This window comes from Lepisma saccharinum, chromosome 24 (assembly GCF_977018435.1).
Source record: "Lepisma saccharinum chromosome 24, izLepSacc3.1, whole genome shotgun sequence".
Classification (NCBI taxonomy): domain Eukaryota; kingdom Metazoa; phylum Arthropoda; class Insecta; order Zygentoma; family Lepismatidae; genus Lepisma; species Lepisma saccharinum.
The window spans coordinates 55377574-55400940 of NC_139252.1; positions in this window are offsets into that span (position 1 = coordinate 55377574).

Sequence of the window (23367 nt, forward strand, 5' to 3'; positions counted from 1 at the left end):
ATATCTTGTACATGAAAGTTATACATGTTATAGGTACGAGAATAATTATCTTCGGAATGAATTGATCATTCATTTTCTGCCATCCAAAAATACAGTTTGTGTCCTTGTTTTCCATTATTAGCTAATGTGAAATTGGACGCGTTGAAAAATTATTTCAAGTCGTTTGTTCCTAACAAATGCTTTAATACCGACTTTTGCGTAATTTATGAGGATAATAATGTCTTTGATACTACCACTAATAATAATATTATTATTATTGGTATGTTTATCCTGGTACTTGCCCCCCCAGACAAAAATTCGTGGTTGCGCCTCTGCTCGCACCTGGGACAAGGCCATAAGTTCAGCACTCCACACGCTTGACCACTGACAACCCTTATACTGTAATTCATAAACCACGTATGGACATACAAATCAAAGTTTGACAAGGTCGACACTGATTCCTTAACGATATTACTGTAGTTTGTAATATATGTAATAACTTAGCAATTTTTATGAAAGGGTGAATTAAATATAACCAAAGATGAATTAATAAAGAAAATGAAATATCCATGCACAAACTTGGATTGGAACATAGGATCTCATATTGTGTATTTGTTGAACGCATAATGTGACAAGTTCTTTCTGTATTTCATAAAATATTTTCGTTGCTGTGGTATTACATATGTGGAAGATATATTGTGAAACAATAATGTACACATACCAGAAAAAGCTAAAAATCCATGGGCCAAAACTGCCAAAAAGCTGTTAGGCGTAAAATAAAAGAACATGTAAAATTTTCATTTTCTTGTTTTTTTAAAATTTTGCGTATCCCTTTTTTCTTTTTTACATTTAACTATAATTTAATTATCATCTTGATATTTATAAGTATATGTGTGCGGGACAAAAATTGGTTCTAAAAGCTGCCATAACATGTGCGACGTCTAATTTAATATTTCCATCAGTTTCAATTCATTGAAACGAGATACTTGCGAGAAGGGTTTTAAGCTTTTATCGAATTTAAAACTTTTAAGGGTATTTAATTCGTTGTTAAAACAGATATTATTTTTGTAGCATAGAAACTGAGTTTTTATATTCAGAGGGTATCGAACCCAGGACCCCTTCATTTCAAGCCGACTACGTCACCGCTACGTCTCGATATAATTCCTAAGCGAAAACCATAACAAGAAGAAAAATTCTTAAGCTGATCTAATCGTAACAGAGGTCTGTCTATTGTGTAGAGTCACGAATTGCAAGTTTCGATTTTTTACTTCAGGTTGGGTTCATGTGTGTCTACTTCATTATGGATTGCGATTACAACGATTAACCGAGAGAAGGATACTTACAATTAAAATAATTGTATAACAAACTCCATCCATGTGCAATAACAATAAGCCTTCAGTACATTTCGACTTATTCACGTTTCTGGAAAGTTAAAATGTTCCAGTTAGGTTACATGTAGATGAAAAAACATCACCATGCATTTGTGTTCATCACACGATACATGCTAGAAGATAAATTTGCGTCACGAAAAACAGATTTGAAATCGTTGATTTGGTTATGGATACTCAAAATGTCATCTGAAATCTCTGCGTGTAAGATAATATGCATGCAGTTGGCAACACTGACTAGCGCTACCACATTCACACCATTGTCATTGCTCCCGAGAAGCAAATCATTCACGAATAGGATGAGATTTGGTACTCACAGACAGATGTCTCTCACTGCAAGACTACAGAGTGTTTTTTTTTTTTTAATAACTTTCCTTGCTCTCTTTTTTAGTGGTCGTATATGTTATAAACTTCTAATGCCTTGACGGAGTAAAAAATATTTTGCAATAGGTTGACAACAAACCCATCTGTAGGCAGGGCTGGATTAAGACGAAATTGGGCCTGGTGCTTGAAATCTTCGGTGACCAATAAACACAAGACGTTATAGTTACGTCACAGCGCAAAGAATAATAGTAACTGTATAATGTTTATGTTTATGCTCAGGCTCATGGTCATGTGTTATTGACTTTAGTTGCAGACAAAATCTATTTCCGGATTTTTTCCATTATAAACAGAACATTCATGTTTTAAATGGTGTAATTCACGACACAGACACGATGGTTCGGATATTCTCGTATTTTCTGTTGCGTATCTTGTGTCCTGTACTGTTGTAAAGAATGGATGGGTTCAGTTCATTGCATTCGAATTTACTCTGTCTCTGTGCTACATTTTCTGACCCCCCCCCCCCCCATCTTTCTTTTTCCTACCTTTTTCTAACTTTTGCATCTCTCTCTTTCTATGTTTCTATCCCTCTCTCTCCCCCTCTGTCAGGCACCTTTCTCCCCAACAGATTTTTTCCAAATCCATATCTTTATTTCATCGCGCTTCGCATCGCCGTGTCACATAACGAAACCAATGATAGCGGCGCAGAATCTTCGGACACAGGAGACTACATTTTGTAAGTCCATACATACGTTGTAAATTTTCTCAAGTGTAAAATTTCAACTATAATACACAAATCAATAGCAACTAATGCTGACTTTTAATCAAACCGCGAAAATGTCCACCAAACTGATAGGAAGAAATTATGTGTGCAGGCCCGTAGCCGGGCATGGGCCAGGGGGGCTGAGCCCCCCTGGAACTGCCTTCAGCCCTCTTGACATAGGCAAAACTAATTTCTGTAATTTGTTTGCAGTGAAGAGTGAATATGTAGACAGGAGAAATTATTTTACTCACAACTTTGGTGAAGGATAAATTCACAGAACATGAACAACAGAAAACAAACACATTTCTTCATCTTATTTGTAATAAGAAGTATAAGCAGCGGCAAGTATTTAAAAGATTCTCTTCTCTAGACTTTGGAAGGTTCTTTCACAGGGCAGCTTCTTTATCTGTACCTTCGCTGCCCCTTTTGGGACCTCCCACTTAGACAGAAATCTATGACTTTGATGACATCATGCAAAATCCTTCTACATCTGCGTCAAAGGTCAACAGCTTTCAAATTTTCGGAAAGAAGGGGAGTTTCATTGCTTCCGCCGGGGGTGGAATGTACTGTAGGAACTATGATTGAATATTGTACATTTTTTATCTGTATCATCAAAAGTAGTATGGAGTGTGCAGCAAGGGATGTTTTCAGTATAAAGGATCCCCAAGGAAAGAAACCTGCGCAGAACCTCATCGCGCTGGCGGGTGGGGAAAAGGACAGGGGGAAGGAGCCTTGAGCGCGGCCAACGTCAGTGTTGCCAGACCTATTGATTTATCGGGAGAATCCCATAATAAACTATTGCTATGGCACCTCCAACGGCCTGCTCATCTTACTTGAACATGGAGGGGAGAGATAGAGTGGAACTCCACTCAGCCATGAAAAGTGCTGTTTGAACTGTGAAATTATGCCAAACGATACTTAATTGTGGTAGGACATTATTATTATTTTATTACTATTACTACATTACTATTTTTAGAAAATCTATTTCTATTTTAGTTATTTTACGTCGCTTTTGTGTGTCTACGGGTAAGTACGACAATATGGATGAATGAAAAACTGATGAAATGGATGAAGTGACACATAGTGAAACGTCCTTGCCTTACTAGGTAGAAACACTGACTTCGTAGCGTGTTCAAATTATTTTATACAGGTATGTGTGTGAGTGTGTGTATGTATGTATGGATATATATATATATATATATATATATATATATATATATATATATATACATACAATGTATATATATTGAATGCAGCAACATAGAGGCAGCATAACTGACAAATAAAGCATGTGAGTGTTAATAACAAGAAATTTGCTAGAGAAACTGTCATCGGCTTGAAAATACTTAATTTTCTATCCATAATATACTATTCTTAAATACTTAATTCTCTACAAAATTATATAGCGGCATGGCCTTACAGAAGGAAGTGCAAGGATGGTCGCCACCCACCCATCCCCCCTTTCTGGAAAATGAATGTTGACATAAAAGTACCAATTATTTCAGAGGTACGAGTTGATTTCAGTCACAGTAATTTACATCCATTATTATAATAGGGATGTCGGAACGTGATAATTTCAAACTCAAGTGGCGTTTTCTGAGAGGACACCATTATTACGGGGTAATATGCTTCGTTTACCCGCCTGATAAAAATACATTGTTTCCTTCCTCGCTGGAAAAAAATCTGTGGACCTCCCCTTGCCCCCCAGTGCGCACGCCTATGCCACCCCCCGGCCCGCCCCTGAGAACGTCGTTCATCCGCTACTATTAGATCATCGGATTTTGTAACAGATCTTCTGGTTTCCCAAGGAACAATCTCCCAATTTTTTCAAGTCTGACCTGGCAACACTGCCCCGAGCACAGATAACGGTAGGGAAGATGCGCGAACGCTTTTCACGGAAGGTTTTTTTCCTTGTGGTCGAGCTATAGCAGTCAACACTTCAAAAAAAATGATGTTTTAAAAGATATATAAGAAATGTACTATTTGTATGTATGATATTTCTAAATTGCATATAACTTAATGACCCCCTCCCCCCACATAATTTACCTTCATTTAATACTGTTAAACTTTTGAAAATTGGGCTTGGTTTACAAAGCCCCCTGATAACCCATGAGCACCCCCCCCCCCCCGGAGATCAATTCTAGCTACGGGCCTGGATGTGTGTCGACTTGAACTACATTCAAATTCACGAGTATTCCGTTCATCCTAATCTTGCACCAGTTTACCTAATACGTAATAGGCACATTCCAGCGTTACGTGTATGACATTTAACACGCAAAATTTAACATTCTAGACACGAGATTGGATCAAAATATTCATAATGAACTGACTTCATAGAATTATTAAGTACTTTGTGATATCTGCTAACGAAGTAAAACTACTTGAGTGTGATGGCTGAATGTATGAGAAACAAAAACATTAACAAAAGTTCATTACGTGTGTGACGCTTTAAAAATATAGCAAATTTTGACTTCATTTCTCTGTGAAGCAAATGCTAGTAACTTTTATTGGAGAATTTTGCAAATTATACGCATTCACAGTATCCTGGAAAACACACAACACACACAGCAGCTGTAAAGTTGTCTTTCCCATTCCGATCGGACGTTGAGTATAATTTTTTCTATGCTTATCTTTCCATCACACTTCTTTCAAGTGCTTATTAAGTTTCAACTTCATCCAGTTTGTTGCCAACGAGAACTCACTTCATTTCATTCCAATCTTCTGTGCAAAACTTATTCATTTTATTTTCACCGTTTGGTATGTTTAATAAGATTTTCAAAATCTCCCAAAAAGAAATGGAGTGAAACCTGGCTTCTTTCAAATGAAATTGCATTTTTTGCATTTTTACTATGAATTTTAGTACCTGTATATTTGCATGAAGGAATATATTAGGTAAATTGTAATTTAATGAAAGTTAATGTCAATTATTTGATGACCATCAATGAAATAGATTGATTGATTGATTGATTTGGTGTTTTAAGTCCACTTTATGCACAGTAAGGCTAATCGGGACTGGACCTACAGCTTAAAGTAGGATCCGAACCACTGTGTGCCTCCACCGAGTATCGAACCCAATGAAATCGAGAATAACTCACTTGAAACTTATCTACGTAGAATAAAGTAACAGTAAAATAAACTTACTTACTTTAAAGCAACGGATCTAATTACTTTCTCAAACGAGTAATTGTAATTAAAACGCAATTTTTCACACAATTTTTCCAACTGATGCTCTGTAAGAATAATTAAAGGGAAATTAACTCATATGTGGGGAATGCATCACACAAAACTCCTAAAATCATAACGTTATGCATCAGAACGTCAAGAACCCCAAAGTGACGTCATATAATCACATTCGATGTACAGACGCACCTGTAGGAATTCCACCTTCTTTTATGTTCATTCGAAATGGTGCCAAATGCTTTACGAATGACTTGCTTATATTAGCTGCGTGTACTCGCGCCTTCAAATTGATGTTCAGCTGTTTTGTTCCTTCCTTTTGGAACGCATCTTGACAGACACCTCCCAGGCAGTCTGTCAACGATTCAGCTGAATCAACGTGCAGGAAACATGGCAACAGTGCATGTCCCGTTGTGTCTACCTGAGATGGTCGCGCGAGACGAAAAACTGACCGACAGTTGGCAACGGTGCACTCAAGAATTATGGGGAAGCTGAGATCCGTGTGGTAGGCCCCGAAAGGTAAAAAATAAATGAATTTACTACAGAGCTCAGTCAGCGAATTTTTGCCCGCTCCTCTTTTTCGGATAACCTGTTGTCACCTGTTGCCCGAGGAACAAAATAGGTAGTGTTTCCAGCTAAGAAATTTTGTTTCAAGTTTGAAACTAGCGGCTGAAACTGAAGCCGGGATGGTAATCTGACAATTCTCAGGTGTGTTAATACGAACATCATTGATGAAATTAAATTTCCTTCTTCTCTCTATTTTTCTATATTTTATTTCTCTTCTTTCATTTCTCCTTGATTGCTTCTCTTTTTCTCTGAGTAAAATTTTTATCTCCCTTTCTCTGTCGCGTTGTGTGGTGTTCTATTCTCCTTAGTTTTTATTGCTTCCAAGGACAAAGATTTATTTATTATTTATTTACATTTTACTTGGGATTACCGCTAAGCAGTTTTTCCCATATCTATATACATATGTACTGTACATAAACTTACATTTTTTAGTACATTATTATTAAAGGATACTATGGACAATTTTTTTCTATTAAATAGTTAAGCCACATTTTCTAAAAAAAGATAACAATATATATCCAACTGTAAGGTTAGGTTCACAAATCAAAGATTCCAAACACTGAGGAAAAGGAATTTCACAGTTTATAAGAGTTTTATAGAATGTCTCTCTTTCTTGTGTGTATCTATTACACTCAAATAGGATATGGTGTATATCTTCCTTGTTGCCACATGTACAGTTTGGGTTTTGTACAATCCGGATCTTTTGTAAATGACTTTTAGTAGTTGTATGTCCTGACCTAATACGATTTAGTAAAACTATCACATTCCGTGAACCTTGAACTTTTGTAAACCAAGGTCTCATTCTATTGAAATTAGCTATCCTCTGATAAAAGCTGCCTGCATTTTGAAATTCACCTTTGCACCATTCCGTCCAGTTTTCCTTCAACTTTTTCTTCACCCTCGGTAGAAGGTCTGTGTACCAGGTTTTCAGCTCCAGTACAGGTTGAATTACCCTAGCTTGTTTTGCATACAAATCTGCCATATCATTTCCTAAATTTTGACAATGTGCTTTAACCCAGGTTAAATGAATTATCTTTCCCCTGCTTCTTAAATTTTGTAAAGTTTTTACACAGTTTATAATGTATGGGGAGCATTTAAATAATAAATCATAATTGGACTGAATTGAATATAATACACTTTTGGAATCCGTTAATATTAATATATTCTTTTCTTGCAATTTATATGTATAAATTAGTGCTTGGTAAATTGCATAAGCTTCAGCTGTAAAAATGGAAAAATCTTCCGTCCTTCTTCTGTACATCATAAACAGCACATCCTACATTTTGATTACTTTTTGAACCGTCTGTGTATATAAAGTAATAATCTTTCCATCTTTCCATGTAATCATATTTTGTATATTGTTCAGGAAAATAAATATCTCTATATTCACAAACGGGAAAATCTAGAGTATATATGGGCTTACTCCTTACTTTCAATAATTTTTGATGATCCTCATAGTACTCATTATATAATTGCACCCATCCTATATCTTCGCAATTATTAATTTTGCCTGTATCATATAATTCAACCAAGTCGAATAGAATGTCGTTAAACGGATGATTAACTTCTGACATTGTTTTCAACAGATATTTAATAGACATTTCTCTTTTCCTATAACTTAAGTTCCATTCGCATGCTTCCATGTATACAGCAACATTGGGAGTACTCTTCATCAGTCCTAGACACTTTCGTAGAACTTTCCTCTGCATTACTTCCAAAGGTCGAAATACACGTTCCGAAATTGTATTAAAGACTATAATCCCGTATTCTATTGTTGGTTTGTAATAGTTTTTGTAAAAATTCATCATGGTACTAGGATGACTTCCCCATTTTGTTGTAGCCATAGAACGAAATACATTGTAAATTACTTCTGCCTTTTTCACTAACATTTTTACATGAGGTTTCCATGTTAATTTACTATCAAATATAACGCCTAAATATTTCACTGAATTTTCTATGGGAATGTGTAACTTTTTTGTATATTGATTCACATTTTTCGGATCTCCTTTTTTACTAAATATAATCAACTTTGATTTTTCTGACGATATATTCATAGACCTATTCTCAAGAAATTTATTTATCTCTATTATTTTCGCTTCCATGTTGGTGACTCCTTTATCTACTTGCTTGACACTCTCATATATACATAAATCATCTGCATATTGTATAAATCCAAATGGCTCAGGACATATTCTTTGAACATCCATTAAATATATATTAAAAAGTAAAGGACTTAAAGGGCTTCCCTGTGGAAGTCCTCTTGTTATCCATCTAGGACCCTCAACTTTATTGTGAAAGTAAAAATATAAACAACGATTTTTTAATAGATTCCAAATTATTTTTAGATGCATATAAGGTATTTTCAGATTTTGTAGAATGTTTAATAATTTATTTATATTTACATTATCATATGCCCCTTTAATATCTAAGAACGCAGCAATAAGACTACTTTTCCTTTTCAGTGTATCATAAATTTTTGATGATAACATTGCCAAGGCATCTGTACACCCCATTCCCTTCCTAAATCCAACTTGAAGCCTTGAAAATAATTCCTGTCCCTCTATATGCCAACTTATTCTCTTTAGAAATAATTTTTCAAAAATTTTCCCCAGTACTGAAGACAAAGCTATCGGTCTATAAGATTCTCCTTTATGTGGACTTTTGCCAGGTTTCAATATTGGTAAAATCATTTGAGTGTACCACGATTGCGGTACATTTCCTGAATTCATTATATAGTTGTAGATGTTACAAAGATATATTATACCACATTCCGGCAAGTTTTGAATCATCGAGTATGTTATTCCATCTTTTCCTGGAGTTGTGTCCTTGGCTCTTATTATTATGTCTCTTATTTCATCGATCATGATATTGGTATATAATCCTTGTGAATGTCTATCTTTAGGACTGAAAGAGAAAATTTCATCAGGGGCATCTGCAGGTTCTTGTTTATTATTACAAGTTACCTTCATAATAAATTCATCTTTCCAGGTTTCTTTGAGTGGTATTAATCGAGGGGTATGTTGTTTGCGGATTGATTTAAATTTAGCCCACACAGTACTGATACTCTCTTTGTTATTTATGTCTTCACAAAACTTTGCCCACGATTGTCTCTTTGCGCTGATATAACATTTCTTGGCCTGCGCTATTGCTTTCTTATAATTAATCCAATTTTCCTGATTTGGTATTGTTTTATAAATTTTAGTAGCTTCAATTCTCTGTATTTTAAAATTTTGGCAATCTTTATTCCACCAGTGTACTATTGGATACTTTTTTACAACTTCCTCTTTTGCCCTTGTACATGATCTGTCCATAACAATACTAACAGAATCTACAAAATAATCATATGTACTCTTATCAATATTATTTAAATCTGTATTTTAAAATAAGATTGTAAGTAATTTAGAATATTTATTCCAATCAGCTTCGTTAACTTTCCATTTTCTGAGCGGAATAGTGAAAGATCTCACTGAATTAGTATCAGTATAAAAGAAACATGGATAATGGTCACTGGTTCTTTGATCACTGTCTGTTTCCCACTGAAATTGACCACATACATCATCTGACATTAACGTTAAATCTATAGCTGTTGGCCGAGTACCTAATCTTCCTATATACGTAGCAGACCCGTCATTAATTACAGTAAAGTTGTACAAATCCATACATTCTACTAACACTTTCCCCAACTTATCTTCATCCTGATCTCCCCATATTGTGTGATGGCAATTGAAATCCCCTGCTATAATAAAAGGCTTTTCTATGCATTGAAACATTTGCGATGATGTATTTGTCGTTAATTTCTGTGACTCTGCACCTGTAGGAATATATATAGATATAATACTAACTTTTTGATTCATAAAAGCGATTTTAATACCTACGACTTCAATTTTGTATGTGTCGTATATAGACAATGTATAATCAAAAGATATAGGTTCAAATGGAATGCTTTCATGAATCATAATTGCAACTCCTTTACTATCATCTTTAATCTTTTCATAAATTATGTGATAATGATTTACTTTAAAATAATCTATGTTTGATGGGTTCACAGAGATTTCCGATAAACATAAAAGTTCAGGTCTATATTCATCTATTAATTTCACCAGATTTTGCTTTCTTGCTTTCAATGATCTTACATTCCAGTGTACCCCCACGAATGTTTTCCATTATTTTTCCTTCCACACCCTAAGGTGTCTCTCCAAAAATTTCCAAATCCTCAATAATTTTCTGCACCTGGCCATTTATTTGTGAGCATTCTGTTAGTATTTCTTTTATGCTTAATAAGTCAGAATTTTTAGTTAATGTCGCCATAAGTTTCGCCATTAATTGTAACAAATTATACATAAGAACCTTCTGAGATGTTATGTGAGGAAAGTACACGATTTTTTTCTGTTCTTCATTGTTGTAGATTCCGGTGCTCACCTCCTGCATGCTTCTGTTTGTACTATCCACATCTTCCTCATTTTTCCTTGTCTTAATTACAGTTCCTGTAGACTTTCCATTTAATTGTTTTTGATTACTTTGTAATTTCTTTAGAGAACCTTTACTTGATTCTCCTTCAGAATTTCCATTATAATTCTTTGTTTGTGAATAGGAATTTAGTCTGAAATTTTTTCCATATTTATTTTCAAATTTGGAATAGTCTCTATGATGTTCTGGAGGAACTCTTTTCCATGAAACATTTTCCAAGTATGTATCTGATTTTCTTTCACCCCCAATCACTTAAGGCTTCAAATCTGTTTTGTATTGTTATGCTATTTCCTACAACACCAGTCTTTCTTGTGTTAATTTCACTTATTTGACATTTGTTTATATGTTTTTTTATTTGATCAGCATATGAGTTGCCTTGAACAACATAATTGCTTGGAACATTACCTGTTATTACTTTCTCTCTTGCATCTTGCCGGGATAAATTATCATATGCCATAACTCTCATGATTTCTCTTTCCATTTCCCATTTTACACATGACTTATCAGTAGCAACATGTTCTCCTCCGCAATTTAAACACTTCGGAGTTTCATTACAATTTTCATGTTCCTCTCTTCCACATCTAGCACACTTAGCTTTATCCTTGCATATGGCTGCTGAATGCGCAAACCTGTAACATTTCTTACATTGCATCACATTTCTAACTTTAGGAGTAACATCGAAAATGTGACTAACCACTATAATCTGTTTAGGCATTTCTTGAGATCTAAACGTGATTGATATTAGCTTAGTAGGAACAAAATAATATGAACCATCATCTTTTCGAATTCTCTTTTTCATTCTTTCCACTGATATTACTGTCGGGTCTTCAATACTTTCCTTAATTTCCTCCTCTTCAAATTCAGTGGGTACACCATATATCAATCCTTCCTTCACCAATAAGGATTCCGGGATGAACACATCAATATTATTTTCTTTATGAAAATGCATATTTTTCATGAAATTGTTAGCTTCATTCCTGGTGTAAAAATAAATCTTTGCTCTAAATAAACCACTTGGTTGGATATATCTGACCCTTATATCTTTCTTTCGCAATTCATTGCCTATTTTCATAGAGTTAAATTTCTTTTCTGCACCTTTAGTACTAGTCATTATTACTAAATATGGCCCATTATGTGTATCATAATACATTTTACACTTGTCTACATTATTTTCTCTTCGACCTTCTCCAAACGTGTTTACTTTATCTCTATTATCTAACCTGTCTATCCTTACCGCTTTTGCTGGAACTTGATCATCTTCAGAAGATCTGACTCTTTTAGCTTGTTTTCTAGATGTTTCTTCTATAATGTTATCTTCTATAACAATTTCATTGTCTTCTACCAAGTTCGTTATAATTTCTACTTGATTATTAAGTTCCATATAACCTATGGCATCCGCCATGACGTTAACAAGAACTGCCTTACGAAAATCACATTAATGAGTATAATTCCTTTTACCGTAGATTTAAACTTCAACTTAAATAAGTATATGGGTTTAATTCAATTCCAGTCACAAAATTCTCTCTTTATAAACAGTACTCACTTAATTAACAACTATTAATATTACCACAATGTTACACAAAAACTAACCCCGAATCAGCACTCAAATCCAACCTCGTAGAAGTCCCCAAGGACAAAGAATCTAGTTATACTACTCTGTTGCTTCTCATTTATTAATTTTCGCTTATACATGATGCACGCGTTTCGAACTCGCCGCTGCTTGGGAAAGGCGCTGAGGTGCACTTCAACGTGATCGAACAGTTAGGAACTGGTTTATCGTTACTAAGAGATTATTCTGTATTGCGAAAATACGGAAGGACATGCTACCTGACATTTCTCGGAAGCATATTGTCAAGGGAAAAAAATCGGTCAAGGCACGTTGACAGTTTTCTAGAATTTTTTTTTTAAAAAAAAAAAATAATAATAAGCGTGTCTAAAACCGTTACAAGAGCTTGACAAAATATTTTCGGAGTGTGAAAGTCGTGCAACTCAATGGCAAATCATTCCAGTTTCAGCGACATTAATAAGCAAGAGGAAAAATGCTTGACGCATTTCAAATCAACGTGTACAGTGGAATCCACGAGTATTACCGTGCAAATTGTCCATGACTATTTTCATTTATTTTTCTCTTACATCCTATGTGTTTTTGAGCAATGGATTTTTATGTATGCTGGTGCAGAAGTTGTCAACAGCTTGTTTTAAGTTTTCTTTTAATTCTTGAAGCTCTTATTGGGTCAAATAAAGTGCACGAACATGGTGATGGACAATTTGCAGGGTAATACTCATGGATCCCACTGTACATAACTGTGCTACAAAGTAACTTTAGTAAACGTCAGCAAGTTGTAGTGTTGTAATATGATGCTCATCGTAGCATTAATACCAGCAGCTTATCTTTTATCAGAAGATAACTAACTATTGGGTTAACAAATGTTTTCATGCGTGTACATTAACAATCTTCTCTTGACGCTAGAGGTTGGCTACTATACAAAACAAGTTAGAGCTCTAATTACGGCAACAAAGCAGAGCTCTCCTCCTGGGAGTGTTGTTTTCAGCTTGTAAACTTAGTTTCATATATTTCTTCGTTTTCTTATCTAAAGAAGCGAAGAAGTGGGTCTTCATTGCTGGGGCAGAAATAGGTCTTCGTGGGCATGAGGTGGTCTTCCAGGATCTCTGTCTGTGATCCAAATCTTGAAATGCTGTGCGACATTCGTACCCTTCTTGCCACAAAATCTTCACATGCATTTTTCGGCGGTCAGACAGGGTACTAGCAGTAGCAGACAAGTGCACGATGCCTGCTACTCAAAGTTTAATTATTTGCATAAAAAAATCAAATGGCATTACTAATCACACTTCCTACTAAATGTTTACATAAGTTTAACAAAATTAGTATTTTGTGAAACTTGTACAGGCCATCGGCTTTTTACCCCTGGTTCCTTTAAACAATTCCAAAGCATTGGTTACGCCGCCCATGGGCGTCGCCAGAAATTTTTGCAGGGGGGAAGGGGGTCCGGCAAATGTTAAAAGTTGAATAATAGAAAAATAATAAGTATTATTGCCACGGTTATAAATGTTTTTATACAATAAAAATATTATAAACTAACAAAAATAAATTTTATTCGAAATAACAATAATAATAATAATAATATAAATGGGGAGACTCGATCGACCAAACGAGTTAATACCAGTACAACTATTTTCCATTACTTCTTTTGCATTTTATGCAGTTAGTATCTGCAATGCATTTTGATTGATATTAAATTTTGCACGTCTCGTTCAAGAAAAGACTTTAAAATGTTAGGGAATTTTTTGTCATCAAGTTTATTGTGTGACCTCTCATCTATAACTGTAATTATTAGAATTTTGAAAACTGTGGAACCGTTTGTTCTTTGGATGAAATGGTAGAATATAACCTTGTTGCTGTATTTTTCACTCAATGTTTTCGATCCAATGCATTTTTACTTTCATTATTCTGTTCGAATACTAACTAAATGAACTTTATCTCTATTTTTAACAATAAGAGTAACAAACTTTCGGCTTTCTTGTATCTTTAAATGAACGACATCAATTTCAGACCCGTTCGACACCCCCCTCCTTCCCGACACCCATGACGCGGTGACAACTGCCTCAAAGGTAGTGCAGTCAGTGACGAAGTGACTGACGATTTAATTCAGCTTTCAGACTAAATCTCATTTGCCCCGGGAATCTGAGGAGAGCGAGATGGAAAGGCATTGTTTGAAGGGACAATGCGACTGCAGCTACCAACAGTTTGCAGCAGGTGTACTGCTTTGCTCTGCCCATTCTCCACCGTCATGTGCGGCCTTTCTCCATACATTCCTGGGACAGAGTGTACGGTGGAAAATGGCAATGGCTGCCCTTTCGAAGCACCTCCCCCCCCCCCACGATCCCCGATCGAAATCATGTGCTGGTTCGGATAAAATTCCATGAAAAAGCTCTTCCTGATGAAATCAACAAAACATGGCCCGTTTCGATCTGCTGACTAGAAAATAGTTTGATAGGACACGATTATTTCGGAGCACCCTGTGCTGGGAAACAGCCTTGCCTGACCCATGTCGAGTCCGACGGAATATCGGAGCACTGCTCAAGTCTGGCCAGCGAGTCTACCAGCAATGTACAATTGGATCCGTGAGTATTAGCGTGCAAATTGTCCACGACTATTTTCATTAATTTTTGCACGAACATTGTAATGGACAATTTGCACGGTAATACTCATGGATGCTACTGTACATCATAAGTAAGAGGGCTGTCGATTAGTGCTGGGTTGAGATACAAAGGTCATCCCGAAATTAATGGCCCCTCTGCTGTAAAAAAATTGTGTGAAGGAGGAACAATTGAAAAGTTTGTGTGAAAATAGATGCACATGTTGGGTGCAAGGCTATTCAAGATACTGTCCTTTGCTTTCGATACTTTCTGCCACTGCCACCGTCCAACCCAATGCCGAAATCCGCTCTGGAAAAAGTCTGAGGTTGTAGTTTGATCCATGCATTCACAGCGAGTTTAATGTCTTCCACGGTCTGGCAATGCTGTTCACGAAGGTCGTTTTTGAGAGGAGCAAACAAATGGAAGTCCGATGGGACTAATTCAGGACTGTAAGCAGGATGGGGCATTACCGACCAAAACAATTTAGCAATGGGCTTAGTTAGGTTGGGACATTAGCCGTTCCCCCAAAAAACCCATGCGACATTTGCACAAAATAGTTAAGGAATGAAAAACTTCCCATAAAATTAGAAAATTCATGATGAAACTTTACATCTTAGAATTAACAATTTCACGTGTTACTCTCTTTGCATTACACACACACACTTAATGACAGAAGTTCAAATTATGCCTTGATGCAGAATACAACAGAATGTTGGTCCAGGGTGCGATTTGTAAGAAAGACACACCCCCTTCAGTCTTGAATTATCTCAACTTCTGGTTTTGAATGAATCTCAACCAGATATATTTAATTCTCACTTAGGCTACTGATTATGTAAACTACAGGAATGTTGTTATCACGATATGTTTCTGATTTTTTAACAGCATTTATTTTGCAGATGAACTATTCGACATTCCTTTTATGATATTTTATTTAGTTCATGGAGGCCATACGTTCCGAACGAGGTTTCAAAGTCAGGCGTCGAGCAAACACACTGAGATTGTTGAATCTGAGAAAGAATAAGAATGCGTAGGCAAAATTATCATAGAAAAACCTTCTTGAATGCCATACTTGGTGTTCTTTTGAAGTCATCTGACCAGGATTATATAAAAATTGTTTGGTCGTGTATCCATATTTAAAAGTAGGGTTGTTAAAGGTCCAGAAACCCATAAAGTCTATTGGGTTCCGGTGCTGGACCGGAACCTTGTTTCTCGCACAATTTAAATTCGGTCCAAGTTGCGTATTGTTACAATGAAAAAAGGTTCCTGGACCAAATTGAAATGATTTAAACATGAAAAGGTCATACACTGTCTGGAACTCATTTACGTTTGCTGATTTTCTCTCCCAGTCCGGGATTGAATTTATTTACAATTCCTGGACCAGGGTTGACCGATTAAAAGTTGCCTTCTAAAAATGTCCGCGAGTACGTTTTACATTGGAATGTCACACTGCGGTTGCAGAAAACGTAGCGCAGGGAATACATCAAAACGCTGTTGTTCTCTCGTGGGCCAGGTTCAAAAACTCCCTTGTCGGAAGAGTTACTGTACATAACGCAATGGACTATATTAGTGTGGCGTCACATTGAGTTCAAACAAAGCCGTCACGTGTTACTCCAGCATCCGATCCAGGAACCGCAGCCAATAGGAGCCGTCGATGAGGTAACGTGAGGCTGCTGTGTTCCCAGCAGATATCACAGCAGGTGACGGGCAATTAGTGTTGCCCACGAGACGAGACTTTGGCCTGTCTCGTCTCGTGGAAATGCTGTCTCGTCTCGAAAATATTCGTTTGTCTCGGGACACATGATCAATCTCGTCTCCTCTAGAATTTTTAAAAGCCTGTCCCGTCTCGTCCCGTGGGCAACACTACGGGCAACGCTGCTACAACGAAGTGAAGGAACGCGTGCGAGAGAATGGGGCTATATGGAGAGTGGTAACGTGACTGCAGCGTTTGCATTTCGCCCATTTCTACCTTGTACCTTAGATTCTCAAGACAGCCAGCACCTGGATTAGTCTTTCATGATCACAAGTGGATAATTGTTTATCATGAGGTCCATATTCAATCCAAGTTGCGTATTGTTTCATTTCAATAGGGAACTTGGACCCTATTTAAACCGATTCGGAAAAAAAAGGTTTCTTGACCGTATTTAAATTGATCCTGGAGTAAAGGTTCCTGGACCGAATTTAAATTGATCGGGAAAAAACGTTCCTGGACCGAATTCAAATACTTTACAGATAAAAAGGTTATTTACGGTCCAGAACCCATTTACGCTTGCTGATTTTCTCTCCTGGACCGGAATTGGATTTATTTAAAATTCCAGGACCTTTAGCAACCCTGTTTAAAAGTCTAGTTTTCAGGGTAATTAAAAATAATCTCTCATCATTTATTAGTGAGTGCTTAGTATAAGTATGTTCTTTTTTATATATATTTTCTTTAATTAGACCTTTTTAGGTCTGTATGACACTTCTTTTAATAAAAAGTTGAATTTATCCTTAAGACAACATAGAGACAGAATAGCACACCACTTGTGAATTACGGGGTTCTCAATTTTGTAATAGTACAATAATTCTTCCTTTCCTTGATTCACTTCTTCCATAGACATTTTCTTAAGATCCGAAAACGTCAGTGTTTTTACAGATCTCCAGTACAGTTCACTCAACTTTAGCGCTCTATCTTCATATAAAAACACACTTAGGCTCCTGTTCACTTTTAATTTATTTCTGATTTGCCAATAGGCAGTACTGGACTACAATCTGAAGAAACTAAACTTAGGGTGGTGTTTATTTCTGTACATTTGATATAAAGATGAGATATTAAGCAATAACGTTGAATTATAAGCGTGTATAGGTAAAAAATAAAATCTGCACGCGAGGTTTAAATTAATGGACACCAATTACTAAATAATATTATTGGAGCTCTTGACAAACATTTATAAGATTATTAGAATAGTAAACACCTGTGATATCAGAAATCGGACCCTATGTGCTTGATTTTAGTTATACGAAACACTGGGCGTACGCAGGATTTTTTTCTGGGGGCTGATCATGTGAACTTGGATGGTGTATAGGTGCGTTCAGTGGCTCAGGAACATTTTAGGGGTATGGGGGGATGAAAAATTACTTTTTAGAAGAGCACACACGGTTTGCCTGTTTCTTAATCGAAAATTTACACAAATAAATTTTATTTCTTTATTTTTTTTTAGAATTTATGGTTATTTTAAAAACAGAAAATTCCGAAACATGTAAAGCACTATGCCTCGTTTTGGGCTCATTTTGAATGTCATGGAATGGAAAATCAGAAGTTTGTCATTTGAAAGTAGCGAGCAAACGTGCATATACTCATTTTAATGCAGCGTGTAATTTAAAGGGGGAATAGGTGGGATCCCCCTCCCCTGTTTTGAACCATCTCTGGTTATGAATGACACATTTCAACCAGGGATCATTATTCCAAAACCACTTTGTAAACTATATCGTACTTATGGTGTTCCAGTTGAATTCAGTTTAGTTTACAGCACCATAGAGCTACATACAAAAAATTGTTACACAATATATAGCAACTGTGTACAGTGGCACCAATTTATATGGGCCTGCGGGGATGGAATTTGCAATATTTTAAGAATCTTTACAAGTACTGAAAGCACTTTCGTTGTATATGCAAGACCGAAATCCTTCAGCTCTTAGATAAAAGCGAAAAAATGACGTGGCTACTCTTGAAACATCAAAAATATTTATTCACCGTATAGAACAGAACGGTAGCATGTTTGAAAGCATTTTTTTCAATCTCTAGTAGACAATTTGAACAGGACTACATATGAAAAGAAACCTATTAAATGCACACACATGGCATTTCTATGATAAGAATTTGTGTTTTATGGTGATATGTCAGGTGAACTTTAATGTAAGGAAAAGCATGTGCGTGTCACTAGTTAAAGATTTTCACAAACCAGAAAGAAAATCCAAAACACATTTCTACCTCACTCAAGGATTATGTGAATTCAATTGAAATTGTACAAATATCTAGTTAAATGTGAACGTGGGTTCAGTGCCATGAATCTAACCTTTACTGAACATAGCAAGATTAAATATTTGCGTGGATCATAGAATGCATCAATTTTGGATATACCCAGTTATTGGTGTCTTATTTTCATAAGATATGACCTATTTTATTAGCTAAGTTATTCAAACATAAAAATTGTTATTGCGGGTCATTTTAAGTTTTTTTCAGACTTCATTACTGCCTTAATTTGATTTTTTATTTCCTAAAAATTTCGGGGGGGGGCTGTAGCTCCTTCAGTCCCCCATGCATGTGCCAGTGGTCAGGAAGAGCTACACAAGACAATATTCCCTAAGGCAGATTTTCTTCCTTGGCTCTGTTGAACATACAAAAGGAAATGGTGGACAGACAGTGAATTTTTCAGGAATTTATACAGAAGAGCAAAAAAGAGCACTTCTACTGAAGCTTGATTGATTGAGTGTTTAAGTACAAATTATGCACAGTAAAGCTAATCGTGACTGGACCTCAGGCGCGTGCCCAGGATTTTCGTAAGGGGGGGGTTATGAATCTAACACATTTTCCAGTTCACAGGTCAAATTTCTTGTAATAAATTAGATAATTAATATACTTGGATTTTACCCCCAATGAACGCAATCAATGTATTTGCTATGGATGCTTCATGTTTTTATTGCATCATATAAAAGCACCTGCTTGAATATTTCCAAATTATTAATATTTTATATTTAATTTCTCAAATATAATTTTTAAACAAAAAGTATGTGCACTCAACATTGTAACAACATTAAAGAGATTAAGACTACTTGATGTCTTATTAAAGACAGTAATAAATAAGGTACCACAGTTCAACAATTTAAATTCTGAAATTTAGGCATCGAGGTTTCTGTGCGAGTTCTGACAGTATGTCGTCACAAGTAACTTTTATATCACGGTGAATGTTCAGAGCAGCTAACCCATTTAAAATGTTTCTTCGCAAATGGTATTTCGAAGATAGGTCTTCAAGTGCCTCAAAGTTGAGAATGATTTCTCATTTGATGTTGTTGTTACCGGGATCGTACATAATATGAGCAAACGTGTGTTTACCCAGGGAAATATTACTTCACTGCACATATCAATTGCTTCAAGAGCATTTACTAGACGTAAGATGACGATACCACAGTTTCATTTCAGTGTGAGCGTCGTCGCCTTGTAATCAACGTGTCCCGGGTTCAATACCCGGTGGAGGCTAATAGTGGTTCGGATCTCACTTTAAACTTTAGGCCCAGTCCCGATTAGCCTTACTGTGCATAAAGTGGATTTAAAATATCAATTCAATCAACATTGTACTTGTTGTGGAGATGGTTTTGCTAAATATTGTGTACATTTTTGGCATTGTATTATTATATTATTGGTCAAACATTTGTTTGACAGTCGACAAACAAATACGAACCGCTTCAGTAATTAACATTTTCTACTACAGTGTCATTAATGTGTCATATTCATTTTCATATTAGGTCTATGGAGAGGAATTTTGTATAATGTTAACGTTATGGAACTGCGAAACCAACTGTTGAAGGGGCCACTCCCCCCTTCCGCTCCGAAGCCCAGTACCGCACCACAGGATCTGTCACTGAGCCCGACAAAATCTTGCCAGACAGTGCTCGAAATGCAAATTCGTAGCCGAAAAGGGAGGGGATGTTTGATCGATTTTGGAAATACGAGGGGGTACATCCTTGTATGGATCAACATGGAGACAATACAGTAGGTGGAGGATGCTCAATATGAAAATTATTCTAATTGGGGGTATGATTTGTGAAACTTTCTTAACTGAAGGCAGCATCCCCTACTTCGACCACTGATGCCAGAAAAGATGCTTTCAGAAAATGAATTTATTACTGCACACGTATATTACTTATTGTATTTGTTGCGTTTGTACAAGAGAAACATTCAGAAGATTTGTAAGGAATATTTACAGTTAATAGGATGCCTATCTAGTCTATCCCGTGTCGTAATACAAACTTTATCCCTTTCCTACAAAATAATAAAACTGTCCATGCCAACCGTGATTTTATAATGTGGTTGCATACATATACACTAGAGACATTAGTGCCACTGCTCCGATGCCAGGGTTTCAAATACCTTGGTGGATCTATAAGATAGGTAATATCGTTTTTCGAGGGTTTGTGAACAAAACAAAAAGTAAATGATTTTAAAGTCAATTTTATATTCAGATACGTTAATCGGGACTGGTCTTAAAGTTTAAATCGGGATACGTACCACTGTGCAATGCACCTTCACAGGGGATCAAACCCAGGACCTCTTTGATTACACCACCATCGGTGAGGCCCCTGAAATCATTGAGGAAACTTGTTCATCATAATGTTCTCTCGCCCTGCGAAAGTTTATTGGTGATATAGGGTGACATCCTACACACGTCTTCCAGACATACACACGCGGGCACACCCCTCCCCTGCACACACACGATTGTATGCTTACAGCACATGCTGTGCCCTCCCAGAAAAACAATTCTAAATCCGCCTATGGATATATCTGCTATCAAATAATGAACGGCACTTACCTCGACAGTTCCTTGACATAATTTTGCAACAAGGTTTGCAATATCTTCTGTTATGCCTTCTTGTTGAATATCAAGAGTCTGAAAGTTCGCACGTTTCACTCTCGCAATTCGGATGGAATTCCTCTTAACTTAAATCGATCTTTTCTGACGTTCTATTTGTGGAAGGTGAAGCTTCAACTTCCATTTTTTGTTTCTTTTTGAAATAATCTAATAATGTATTTCTCCTCTTTTTTCTATCCATCTTTAGTTCCACGTCAAAAATCTATTACACATGCAGAAACGTAACACACAACACGAGCACTTCGACTTGCTACCTTGCAGACTGCAACTCGCTGCAACCCCAGTGAACACCAGGACTTGGGAGAAAGATACCGGGCGGTCGAATGTCTGAACCATGCATCCAGCTTGGTCCAGCTCAAATTACGTCACCAGTGTTGACAGCAACCAGTAGTGTCAGTGTCAGTAGTGTTGGCAACTGCTAAATTATTTACGCACAAATTCAAGCGAGATCTTTCACACATGTTACAAGAAAATTCAATAAACTGAAGGCTGGAAATTGGTTGCGAAAAAAATATCTAATTTGTAAAGAGCACAAGAGTAAAACGTATAATATTTTGGCATATTAATTGCTTTTATTTTGTTTATGAAACTGACTGGGCCAGTTGCGCTATATAACGCATCCCTCCCTTCCTCCCGGCATGCTATTGTACAAAACATCGATTGCCTACTTCGTAAAACCATGCCTCGCTACTGCCTGCAACAATTATTATTATTATTATAATTATTGATATTTTGAAATAAATATGCATCCAGGTGCGAAATAAGATTTTGACTTACTTTGCCTACTAATTGTAGTGATTCAAATCTCACAGAACTTTGCTCTGCTGGTATAAATGGTATAAGAAGGGGAAAGAAAGAAATGGGAAGTTAGCAGCACTGTCGTAACAGGAAAGGGAGGGTCATTCTCCTAAGAGGGTCATCGTGGGTGAAAGAAAGGGGAGGAGGGATTCCTTCAGTTCGCATTCCAAGGGGTACGGCTCTTTTCTTGACCATACTGAGAAGGAAATTCTCTTTCCTTTTCAGTGACTAAGGAATGAATGAATGCCTGTGCATTGCTGTAACTCAACTCCAATATTATCAAAAGTAATTGAAGAAGCAATACATTTCTCGTTGCCAAATGTAAACATTTTACAATATTGGCAATTTATGAAATAAAATGTATTTCTGCTTTGAATTTTTTTAAATGACGAAACCAATGGGGGGGGGTTTAACCCCCACCAACCCCCCCCCCTGGGCACGCCACTGCTGGACCTACAGTTTAAAAGTTGGAATCTCCACCGGGACCCCTTGATTTATTGAAGTTTGAGATGAGAATAATTATATAATTGGTGTAATATCTTAAGTTTGGTCATGGATATAATTGCAAGTTGTTCTCAGCTCTAGAAACATTAGGAAATGTAAAGTTTCGTTGCAGAGAAATTAAGGAAATTTAAATTTGTGCTACTCCATTACCTATGTGCATAGTGCTTTTAAATACCTTGCAGATTTATATTTTGTTCATTACCATGAACTCAATATTGGATATATTAATTGGTAATCCTATGATATTATAATATTCATGATCTAACTATATCTGGGCTAGATAATGAATTTGTGTCTTTATATCTACATATATTCTTATACAGTCTTTTCACCTAAGCATGCAATAATAATGATACAATATTAATTACATGTTTTAACTAATACTATTATTTTAAATCAAGAATTGCATAGTTATTTCAATTTAAACATTATTATTATTTCTGAGACATTGCAAATATTTCTAGATTGTAATATAATTAAGCCTTGTTTCCATATTAAAACCAATAAGTTGCTGACCAAGGCAGTTTATTAAGATAAAAACACTTAACACGTAACGTTTCGACCCTGTATCAGGGTCTTCCTCAGACGAAGAACTAAACTAAAATGATCTAGTTTTTAGTTT